This window comes from Sceloporus occidentalis, unplaced genomic scaffold, assembly GCF_023333645.1.
Source record: "Sceloporus occidentalis isolate IW3139 unplaced genomic scaffold, rSceOcc1.0.p SCAF_31, whole genome shotgun sequence".
Classification (NCBI taxonomy): domain Eukaryota; kingdom Metazoa; phylum Chordata; class Lepidosauria; order Squamata; family Phrynosomatidae; genus Sceloporus; species Sceloporus occidentalis.
In genome coordinates, this window is record NW_028317011.1 from 7,666,652 (window position 1) to 7,679,259 (window position 12,608).

Below are 12,608 nucleotides of genomic sequence, written 5' to 3' on the forward strand. Positions count from 1 at the left end.
TTGTACCCAAGTAAGTTTCGTTTGCTCACAGATCTTAGCTATTTTATTTTTCAAAACACCATTTGCTCTTTCAACCTTCCCTGATGCTTGTGGGTGGTATGGAGTATGTAGGTGTTGGTTAATCTGTAACCCTTTCAGCATCTCTGCAAAGACCTGCCCAGTAAAGTGTGTCCCTCTATCTGATTCCACAGTCTCAGGTAGGCCGTATCTACACACAATTTCAGCTATTAGTTTCTTAGCTGTCACTGCCGCTGTTGCCTTGGCAACAGGCCAAGCTTCTACCCAAGAGGAAAACATATCCACACATACCAGGACATATTCATAGACACCACACTTAGGTAACTGAATGTAGTCTATCTGCAGTCTCTGAAATGGGTAATCAGGTCTTACAAGGTGTTTCATCTGTACCTTAGTCAGTTTACCCGGATTGTGCTTTGCACAAATCATACATTTTGCACACCAATCTGTTGCGAATTGTGGAAAGCCTGGTGCAACCCAGAACTTATTGACAGTGGTAATCATTCCCCCTTTGGAAATATGAGAGGGGAGATGAGATATATTCGCCAAAAGAGGGTACAAAGCTGGAGGTGCACACAATCTACCATCCTCATGTTTCCAAACATCATTCTCTTGCTTACAGCCTAGGTTTCCCCATTTCCTGTGAGTCTGGGTGCTTGCCTGTTGCTGTAAATTCACGAGAGTATCCATTGTCAAATGCTCATCATTGTTAAGTGACTCTCGGAGAAGCATAAGGGCTGCCTTTTTGGCTGCTTCGTCAGCCCTATTATTACCCATAGTGATAGGATCTGTTGCTCGCTGATGCGCCTGACATTTAATAACAGCTATAGATTTAGGTAGTTTCACCTTGTCTAGTAGGTCATGTATGAGGTCTGCGTGTTTTACCACCTTTCCACTGGAGGTTAGAAACCCCCTGTGTTCCCACAAAAAGCCAAAGTCATGCAGGACGCCGTAGGCATAACGGGAGTCTGTGTAGATGTTCACAATTTTACCCTCTGCCAGCTCACAGGCTTTAATCAATGCTAGCAACTCTGCACTTTGGGCAGAATGCACACTAGGATCTAGGGTCTCAGAATACACAACAGAGGTGTCGTCTGCTATTGCAAAGCCAGCAGCAAACCCCCCCTCTGGTCTTTGTTGTCGTGACCCATCCACATAGAGGGTCATTTCAGCATTGGGGATAGGTTCATCCAGCACAGGATTGGGAGGGGTGTAGAAAGCCTCTACTTCATGCTCACAATCATGCTCAATGTCCCCCCCATCCTCACCTGTTTGGAGCGGCAAAAGGGTAGCTGGATTTAACACACTGCACCTGAGTATAGTGATGTTAGATGGTGCCAGCAAAGATATCTCGTATTTAGTCAACCTGGCAGCAGAGAGATGCCTGGTAGTCAGACTTTGAAGGACTGCTTGTACAGCATGTGGAACCAGAAGAAACAGCTGATTTCCAAGAACAATATCAGCTGTCTTTTCCACCAACAAGGCTGCTGCGGCTACCGATTTTACACATGCAGCTCCTGCTGAAATAACAGAATCCAGCTTGGCACTGAAGTACCCCACTGGCTTCTGTCTTCCCCCGTATTTCTGAGTAAGCACTCCTGACGCCTGTCCCTCCTGTTCATGACAGAATAGATAGAACGGCTTGTTATAGTTGGGGAGTGCTAATGAGGGAGCGCTGAGTATAGCACCTTTCAAGCTATCTACAGCCTGTTTTTCCTCCTCAGACAGCGCTATATGTCCTGTTCGAGTGGTCAGAGCGTATAAGGGGGCAGCGAGCTCAGACATGTTTGGTATCCATTGTCTACAATAGCCCACTAGTCCCAGAAAGGCTCTGATCTGTTTGGCATTCTGTGGGTACGGCGCTTTCTGTATTACAGAGACTCTATTTGCAGTGATATGTTTAGAGCCCCGTGAAATACAATGGCCTAGGAAGACAACTTTTTCTTGGCAAAACTGTAATTTACTGGGGGATACCTTACATCCCTCAGTGTACAGATGGGAAAGCAGTGAAGCGGTGGCACTGACACACATTTCCTTTGAAGGGGACGTGACTAGTAAGTCGTCAACATACTGTATGATGGTGACCCCCTGTGGCGGCTGCCACCTATCCAACACATGTTTCATAGCCTGACCAAATTCTGTCGGCGAAGAGACCATCCCCTGTGGCAACCTGGTCCAGGCATACTGCTGACCCTCAAATGAGAATGCAAATAGATACCAGGAATCAGGGTGCACAGGAATGCAAAAGAAAGCATCAACCAAATCTATCACACTAAACCAGGAGGCATCCGGTGGGATTTCTCCCAAGATTGTGTGGGGATTTGGGACAAGAGGGGCATCTTCTTGGATTATTTTGTTTACTGCCCTTAGTGTCCTCTAAACTGACCTGGTCTTCCAGGTTTTGCCACTGGATACAGTGGTGTGTTTACTGGGGATTTTATAGGGACCAATATTCCTTGGCTTACAAAAGATTTTATTTGGCCTCTAATACCATTTATTTGCTTCAGGCTGAGAGGGTACTGGGGAACCCTGGGTAATTTGGCATCAGGTCTGAGCTTGATGACCACTGGGTCTGCTTGTTTTATCAGGCCCACCGGATCACCTTTGTTAGCCCAGACACCTTGGGGAACACTTTTTAGTTCAGGGGGGATTTCCTGATCAAGTTGGTTACGGACTGCCATCAGAGGGATCAAACTTTCCAAAGTGTTATAGTCCTCTGATCCCACCGGTGTAGTCACAATGGGCCCTTCCTCTGTGTACTGTATGTTTGCCCTTAACTTCATCAGTGCATCCCTTCCCAACAAATTGCAGGGAACAGAATCACTGAGGATAAAGGAGAGTGAGGTGTTTACTGGACCTATATTTACAGGGACAATTTCTGTTTCTTTTAATGCAAGGGTCTTACCTCCCAGTCCTACAGCATCAATTGATCCTGTGGTCTTTAAGTAGGGGGCTTCGGATTTTTTTAAGAACACTACGGGCTGCTCCAGTGTCCACCAAACACTCCAATGCATGAAAAGGCATTTCAGGGAGGGTCAGGCGGACAAAGGCATCACCCCCCCTACTCTCAGATATGACTGGTAACACTGGAAGCCCTCCCCGTCAATTATCCCCCTGCTCTCTCCTCCTTGATGTCCTGCAATTTCTTGCAAGGTGTCCCACTTTGTCACATTTGAAACATTTTACTCTAGTGGGATCCCATTTCCTTTCCCTTCTAGGTTTTATTTCTTGTGGTTGTCCTGTTGTGTCAATCACCATTACTTTCTGAACTCTCTTCTCCTGCACCTCTTGTATACCTCTCTGGATTGAGCTGGCTAGGCTCATTAATGCTGGGACTGACTTGTCACGCCAGTCGGCATGAGCAGAGACTAGTTTGTCATGGATTTCTCTATTCAGTCCAGACACCAGAGTTGCAGTTAACATCTTTCCCATACCTTGATCCTCCAAACTCCCTCCTGCCTCTTCTACAACTTGCCTAAACCTCTCAAAATAGTCCTCTACTGTTTCTTTCACCTTTTGCTGAATGTTTGTCACCCGGATCCAGGACTGGGGAGGAAAAATCTCTCCAATTTTGTCCTTGATCTGGTTGACATATTCCAATGCCCTTTGGGGACTATTCTCCTGCTCAGATGGGTTTAGGGGTAGGATGAGCTTTGTGCAGATAGCAGCTGTGTCAATTGGACCAGCTGTCGATTTTATTATCTGCAGCAAGTCTCTCCATGTGGGGTTGTAACTGACCATGATGTTATACAACTCATTTGCAAACCCATAGGGATTGTTTCGTGGCTTAGGAACAGATGAAAGGAATCCCTTCATCTCCCCAGGTGTCCACGGGACGTGCTGGGTGACCCTTCTTTCTACCTGACCATTTGCAGCAGGTATTAATTGCTCCCTGACAGGGTAGACTGAGGCCTGGGGCAGCGTATGCTGCTCAGTTATTGTACGGACCTCATCCTGGTTTATCTTGGGAGTAATCAAAAGTTCATCCTCTACACCACAGAAAACCCTTCCTCCCCCAGGGGCAGATAGCTCTTCCCACACAGCGGGCTGTGAGCAGGGAGGTACAAATTCAGGGGTAACTGCATTAAGGCTGGGTTCAACATACGCTGGAGGGGGAGGGTTACTCAAGAGTGTCAGATCTCCAGTGGGATATATCCCAGCTGAACTAGAAGACACTCTAGATCTTGCCCCAGGGTCTGATGGACCAGGACGCACTTTGGGTCTTGCCCCAGGGTCTGATGAGCCAGTAGGCACATTAAATCCTGCCCCAGGGGCTGATGGAATGCTCTGGGTACTTGAATCAGGGACTTCTGGATCCACTGTAGCGGGCTCCAAAAGAGAAATTGCAAGCTGTTCTATGTTAACCATCTCTTCCTCCTCCTCCTCAAGCTGCCCACTATCTCCTGACTGGTTTATACTCTGGGCCTTAGTGCCCACTGTAAAAATGCCTAGGGCCTTTTGCTGTCTCTTATGGGCCTCTACTATCCACCTTGACCAGGCGGCCTTCTCACTTGGCTCTGTAAGTTTAGACTTGTAATTTTTATAAAGGTGAACCCAACAACTTACATCAAAGGTTCCCTCTTTAGGAATACACAAATCCATGCCCCTAGTCAGCTTGTACCATTTAGGTAACTGCTTGCTGACCCACTTGCCATATTTTAACTTCATCTCCTCTTGTGGGGTAGAAGGAGAGATAGGACGTCCCTTTTATCTGGTGATCGGCCAGACACACGTATGCCGCAACTGTTTCCCATAGCCCGGCTATGATGGACGGGACTCTTACCCACTTCTCTCAGTATACCAGCGGCTATACCTTATGGCTGTGGCTGTCAGGGAAATTCCCACACCACGTATCCCCTCTTCTGATCTCTCCAAATCTTCCAACAAAGCCAAACAACAACCAACAAACTAAGAACTCCTAAAAGTACTTGTCCTCGAATATCATCTAGGCAAAACCACAAAAGTACAGTGTCCTCTAGGCTAGTAGTATTTGTCATAGAGAAACAAACCAGCTGCAGCTTTGGAACACGCCCTTGAGATAAGATGCGGATCCTAAACCAGCGTTGCACAGAGCAGCAGGCCAGTAAAGTCACCACACCAAATCACCGTTAACCTTCAATCTTTGTCCCTCAGCTGCCCAGGCAGTAGTTAGTGACAGCTTTATTAATTTCAGAAGATAGAAAACATCCGTGTCTGAGGGCGGTAGGGCCCTCTTACTTAGCACACCAACTACCCCCACTTGCGTTCTCCACTGGGTGGAGGGGCGTCTTGAGGCAGCACAATCACTCAGCCGTAAAGGACCTCTTTCACCCAAGTGTATCTGGACACCGGTATTCCCATTCACTCACACAAGCATATCCAAAAGTGTTAGTAAACAATTTACAACTGTTTCAGGTTCTTGGGAACTGTACTCACGACAACAGAACAGAGGGATTAGGATCAGAGGAGTGAGAGCGAAAATGAGAAGAAAGTGTTCTCACCTATTTATGGCGCCAGTTCGGTCTCCAGTCCTCTGCTCCTGTCCTGATTCCGTTCCAGCCGTTTTCAGTTCCCGGGTTTCGGCACCAAATTTGTTGTGGAAGAATCAACGTGAAACAGTTGGTCCAAATTGAGTGAGAATTAGTTTATTAAAAGGGCTTACAGCGGAGTGATATACAAATAGACATGCACTTAGTGTAACCCGTGAGCGCGCTCCTCATCAAGATAATGAGGGACTTATTATAGTCTAAATGACGTCAACACCCATCACACATAGTGACGCAAGTCTTCTTTTATCTCATGGACCAGTAGTCTGGGTGTAGTAGGTCTTCTTATCTTGTGTTCTTGTAGTTTGGGCGCAGTTCTCTCTGTACTTTGCAAAAATTATCTTATTGTTCAGCAAAAAGTTTTATAGTATGTAAGCGAAATGCTGGAATTGTTTAATTTCTTTAACAACCTAATTACCGAGTCCCAAATGATCAGTACTGGCTTAATAGTGGCTACGGATCCCTATAGGTCCATCAAAGTGCGCAACAGTGCCAATGTTATGCAGTGGTCAAAGCATAAATTACCAGGATATAAGTCAGCAAAGGCTTACACCTACAGGCAACTTGACAGTGCCATAGTGCAATCTAGTGACATAAAATTGGAATAGGTAATAATGTTTATTGAAGCTTTGCTTAGATCCTAAATAGCGATATTTTACTTTAGTAAAGCAGTTAATTCAATATATGTAAGAGAAGGGACAATGTAGGGTTAATAAGTACCTTGAACTTAAACGGGTGCTCAATACCAGGATATCCCTTAGAACTGTCTAGATTTTCCGTGAGTGAGAGAATGAGTGAATGAGAATGAGTGAATGTGGACACTGAGCAACTAACTTAATTCCTTTATTACAATTTCCCCTGAATTTTTGGCCGCAAAAAAGGGGCAGGGATCGAAATTCATTGCTTGAAAACGAATGGGCCAAAAGAAAACGGATTAATTTGTCTTAATAGTTTCGCACATTTGCACACGTCTTTTAAACATAATATTAACAGTACCCTATTTCTAAAGTACCAATGGTTAGTGATAATGCATCCTTAACAACACTACCTATTTGTTCAGATTATTTTCGTATAAAACACAAAGTATATTTTATAACATAGCCATAAAATATTTAAAAGTAAACCTTAGACATGCTGAACAGTCCCAGAAACAAAGTGATCTTAAATACTTTTATATTTAAAAAAAAATATATATAAACTAATTAATTAAAAGTAAACTCTAACACCCATTAAAATGTACATTAAATGAGAGAAAATATTGATTAGAGAAAGTTTAGAACACCAAAGGAAACATCCTCTGGGACCTGATATTTCAAATACTGAAGCAACCCAATGGCACCAAGACATTGTTAACAATTCTTATATATGACAATGGCATTTCAGCAGCCTGCATGAGAACCTGTACAATAGTAAAATACCTAATTATGAAAGCATCACCCATTCTTTAAATACATTGGTACTTATGACACCACAAATAAATCACAAAACATATGGTTGAATAACAGTTTATTTAATGTAACAAATCAGTTGAAGCAATAAAAACCGTCAAATATAAACTCCTTCTTATATCCCTGTTTCACTTAAATACAAATATTTGTCAGTCAGTAGTGGCAGGTATCTATACATACTGTATGCACAGGCATTTGGTATTACCCGTTCATGTCACCATTTGCTACTAGGCTCTGAAGGTTCAGTGGAAGTAGATACATTTTATGTGGGTTTTCTTATCTGAAATGTAACTATAATAAAAAACTGGTGCTACCTAGAGAAGAACTTTGATTTCTTTTTACTTTAACTGAAAGATGGCTAGCAATATTCTTAACTTAAATTTTTCCAATATTTCCAACTTTCCATTTTTGTTGTAGATACAGTGGACAAATATAAGGCTAATTGTTTAGTATTAACTTTTTTCACTGTAATACCCTTACAAAGCTTTAATTTACTTTACATGTTATATCATTCTTTCAGATATGTGAGGCATATATTTCTTTCTATAAATCCTTTCCTAACTCCTTTATACCATGTAATGTAAAGTTGTGTAAAGAAAATTGAAAAGCAGTATACATTAACTCCTATTCAATGGTGTTACATTTTCGATGGACTAGGAGTGCTGGGTGTTAAAATTACCTACCTCTCAATCTACACTCTGTGGGAGTTAATGATGTAGTGAGAGGAAACATATGTCACTTCAATTGGAGCAAAGTGTGACAAAGAGATATCTCAATACACACTAGAGGGCCAAGGTTCCAGGTTAATTTTCTCCTCAATAGGTAAGATGTGCAATGCAATGGAAATAAGCGCATGTATCCTCATTAAGAAAAAAATACTGGAACCTGAAAGCCTGCACTGCAAGCCCCAACACATAGATGACCTAAGCGACATGAGAAAGTCTGCAAGTAATTTTGGACATCAATATACACAATGTGATTTCATTACACAATCCACATGCATAAAGCAAAGTTCCAAATCGATCCAAAGTCACATCACTCTGTGCATCTTCACAGCCCAGTTACTCCCTTAACCCAATTCATCAATCCCTTTCCCTTAACTCAACACTTACTTTGTGTATCTATTATATACAGTATGTACAGTATGGCATATATCTGCATTCCAGATAGATAGGATTGGAGCAACATTTTATCTGAAAGAAGTTAAGCAATAGAGGAAGTGGAAGGGAGGAATTTTACTCCCATCTCTGCTAATGTCTGTTACAGCATTTCTTGTGTTGCTTTTTTCACATTTCGCCTATGTTATTGCAGGAATGGGGGAAAAGGTTGTCCCTTTGGTTTGTGCAGAGGCTCTGCTTTGTGGAAGTACTCTGAAGAGCTTAGAAAAGGAGAGAAGAATGTCTGCTGAGGTAGAGTGAGAAAGTGTAAGAAAAAACAACAAACTTAGTTTTTAAAAAAAAAAAACCCTTTCAAATTTCCTCCTGACAGCGTAGAAAACAAAATCCATTGTCTGGAAACAAATGGACCACATTTTTTGTCCACATTCATAAGTCTATTGCTTTTTTCTGGACGATATAGGGTGCCAGAGGGGGATTGGTAGTATTGGGCAACAGATGAAGACTATTGGGATAGAGAGATTGGTCTGGCAGAAGGTTTCGACAAGAGTTTGAGTGACAAAAGGTACAGGCTAGTTAGTGGGTTACAATAATCCATATTGATATCACAAGGGAAGGAAATACTATTTTATTAATGTCTTATTTGAAGAAAGTATGAATTTGAGAGAAATGTCACAAATTGACAACATTTAATAAGTAACTGGAGGTGAGGGGGGAAGGAGGGAAAGAAGCCATGTGTAACACAAGACCTCCAAACAGCAAAATCTCAATTTTTACTTTTTTTTTTTTAAACTACCAATCAGATTCAAAATTTATTTTTTTACCCATAACGAAATTTCCAAAATAATTTAAGTATTCAGTGTATCCATCACAGTATAAGTAACAATGTAGCTATTAAGATTATGTGTTGTTCCCACACCATAAAACATATATATTTGTGTACAAAGAGAACGCCAGTTTATCCCAGAAACATCTGCTAAATCTCTATTTCTGACTTGCAAGAACATGTATAAACATAATTCAGCTAAACCAGATACTATGTCAAACTTATGGGAAGACAAAACCTTTGATTTGTAAATTGCTTTCTCCCTTGCTGTTTGGACCCTTTCTTAAACCGCCAATTTAATACCTATCACACAAAGCCTAAGTTTTTAAAACCCCAGCAATTGTATGAAAATTGACTTGATTTTTTTGTCCAACCATTCCTTGTGTCTCAAAAGACATTTTAATATGAGTCATGACATTATGATGGATGGAAGCTGGCATTTTACTACTGCATTGTTTCTCCCTGGTGAGAAATAACAGCTTGTTCAAAATCTGTCTTCTAGCTAGATTTAGAAAATAAGCCTTAGTTTCATGTACACATATTCTATCATCAAAGAATTTTCCATGGTAGCTTTGGTGTCACTTTTTTTTTTTTTTTTTTTAGTGTGTTAAACCTCTTAATACTTACAACCACTTGCACCCTCCCCCTGAAAATTCCAAAACAGCCCATGTGAGCAGCAGCCAGGAGAGAAAAACAGTAGGCTATTTAGAGTAGGCTAGCTAGACATGGAGAGCAAAAACAACACCTGGTAGTTAGGAGTGTGCAGCAAAAAATTCTTATTTAATTCTATATGCGTTCTTCTGTCAAAGTAGTTGAGTCTATTCTCTTTCGCTCCCTCTAGCTGGTCTCCTCCCCTTCGCTCTGGAAGTTCCTTCACAGGCACAAAGTCCCTGCCTGGGCAGAGATGCAGTTTGCATGCTGCAGACACAAGGTAGTTTATTTCAAACATGTATTGAAGCTAGGGTTAGTTAATACCCAAGCCGCTAAGACTACATTACGCTTGATTCTCAGCCAGTCTGGTGTGTTAAGCATCATAGGAAAGTGAGTAGTCTGGCGTGCCAAAGCCTCAGCGTAAGTGAAGTGCAGTAACGGAGGCTGTCTGTGCGCATCGTGCAGACCCCCACCGGCTGACAGAGAATCATCCTCTCTGTCAGCCGGTGGGGGTCTGCATCGCACAGACAGCCTCCGTTACTGCACTTCACTTACGCTGAGGCTTCTACGAAGCTGCAGTGAAAGTGTCTGTCAGTAACGGAGCCGGGTAGAGAGGCAGAGCGGTGTATGGGAGGGGGGAGGAGTCAGAGGGGTGTATGGGAGCCACCCTCCCATACACCACTATGGCTCCTCCCCCTCCCATACGACACTCTGCCTCTCTACCCGGCTCCCTGGTGTCTTGTGAACCTCCGTTGCTGACAGGAGGCAGAGTGGAGTATGGGAGGGGGGGAGGAGGCAGAGTGGTATATGGGAGGGGGAGGAGGCAAAGAGATGTATGGGAGGGGGAGGAGCCAAAGTGATGTATGGGAGGGGGAGGAGCCAGAGTGGTGTATGGGAGGGGGAGGAGCAGAGTATGGGAGGGGGGAGGAGGCAAAGTGGTATATGGGAGGGGGAGGAGGCAAAGTGATGTATGGGAGGAGGAGGAGGCAGAGTGATGTATGGGAGGAGGAGGAGGCAGGGTGGTGTATGGGAGGGGGAGGAGGCAGAGTGGAGTATGGGAGGGGGAGGAGTCAGAGTGGAGTATGGGAGGGGGAGGAGCCAGAGTGGAGTATGGGAGGGGGAGGAGCCAGAGTGGAGTATGGGGGGGTATTATGAATTTCAGGGCATATAGGGGGTATAAGGCATATCGATATTAGGCATATCAGGGGGGCACAAAACATATCTGGGGTAAAAGGTATATCAGGGGGCTCAGTTGCATATAAGGAGTATAAGGCATATATGGGGCACAGTGGCATATCAGGGGGCACAGTGGAATCTGGCATATAAGAGGTATAAGGCATATATGGGGGCAGAGTGGCAATCTGGGGGCCAGATGTGCATAATCGGGGGCAGTTTGGTAAATAAAAAAAATTTAAACAAGGCTTTTTTCTCATAGTTTTTATTAAATATGAAAAATATGAATTCATATTTACTAATAACTTTGTATTAAAACCTAGTTTGAGAAACACTGTGTTTGGGTTCTTGTAGCTTTTATTATTATGTCAGTAAAATAAGAAGGTGAATAGAGAGAGGCCATTGCAATAAAGAGATGAAAGTGTAAATTGTAGGTTTTTTATTACATTATTTTAAATTGAAAAAAAATTGCATTTTTTTATCAGATTAATCGAAAAAATAATCAGCCAACTAATCGATTATTAAAATAATCGTTAGTTGCAGCCCTAGAAATTTTGTGGATGCCCATGCTTACAACTGTTTGAAACTAAGCCTACAGTATGAAACCACGCAAAATTATGGATTTCCGCTCCTATTGTCTACGCAGCATCGCAGGGGTTAATGGGAGCGGAAATACGTAGGTTCGCTGTCAGGAGTTAAAAAGGCTGTGTGAGTGAGCCTATTGGTCGCCTGCAGGGTCCTCCTCTGGTATCAACAAAGGGAAAGTGATTCTGTTGTAAACATATGGCTAATTAATACATTTTTAACCAAGGGAATCTATGAAGGATTGTTTTAAATCTTTGGCTTTAAAACTGACCACTGTGAAACATGTTTGTACCTATCCCTGCTTTTTTGACATTTTGAGAAGGAAAATGGATAGAGTTGTCCCCTTAATGGGGTTTTGAGTATTCAACTAAATGATCAGTGTCTTTAACCCCTTCAATCCCAGGGGTTTTTGGTACCTCAAAGCCCAGAGCAATTTTGCCATTTTTGGGGTATGTCGGTTTAGCGATGATTCTCTTTTCCTGTGAATAGTGTACCCATGTAAACTATATATTGTTTTTTCAAGGAGAGATAGAGCTTTCGTTTGATACCATAGTTGGATGATTAGCTGAAAATTTAGAATGAGAAATTTAGTAAAAACTAGCGAAGATTAGAAAAATAAACTAATTTTTTTTTACATTTTCCCTCTGAATTCTCACAAAATTAGGTAAAGTGATGGAAAATCCCCTCCAAGTTTATCAATTCAGGTGTCCTGATTTCAGAAATACCTAATTTATATAGATTTTCCAGACTTTCCCAGCACCAGGGAGCATACTATTAGGTGTACAATTTTGTATAATTTTTATGCCTATGGCTTAACGGGTTTGGGGGTTGTGAACTGGGGCAGGAGGGTTATACTGGCTAGATGTTATGCTAGGGCAATGGGATGTAAGGTTTTTTAAGAATTTTTTTTATTATCTTTTTTTATATATTTTTTTTTAAAAAAAAAATTTATTTTTATTTTTTAAAATTTTTTGTATTTTTTACATTTTTTTTACACAGTAATGGTTAGAGGTCCTCCTAGGGACCTCCTGAACATACCAGTGATGTCACAGTGACATCACAGCTCATATTATAATTTTATTTTAGTATTATTTATATTATTTTAACGATTTATTTAATATTATTTTTAAATGACTAACCGTTTTTTTTTTTTCAGCTTTTCTGTTACAGCCCGGGAGGGGGAGTGAGAGAGATGGTTTCTCACTCCCCTCCCCGCGATCCCCCTGCACCGATCACACTGTGATCTCTATCCAGGTCCTCACAGACC

At 42.2% G+C, this 12,608-nt stretch overlaps 1 pseudogene; it reads right to left on the minus strand.

The window, feature by feature from the left end:
• Nucleotides 1-518: 518 nt before the first annotated feature.
• On the minus strand, nucleotides 519-3,759 carry LOC149298799 (uncharacterized; annotated as a pseudogene).
• Between the last annotated feature and the right edge of the window lie 8,849 nt (nucleotides 3,760-12,608).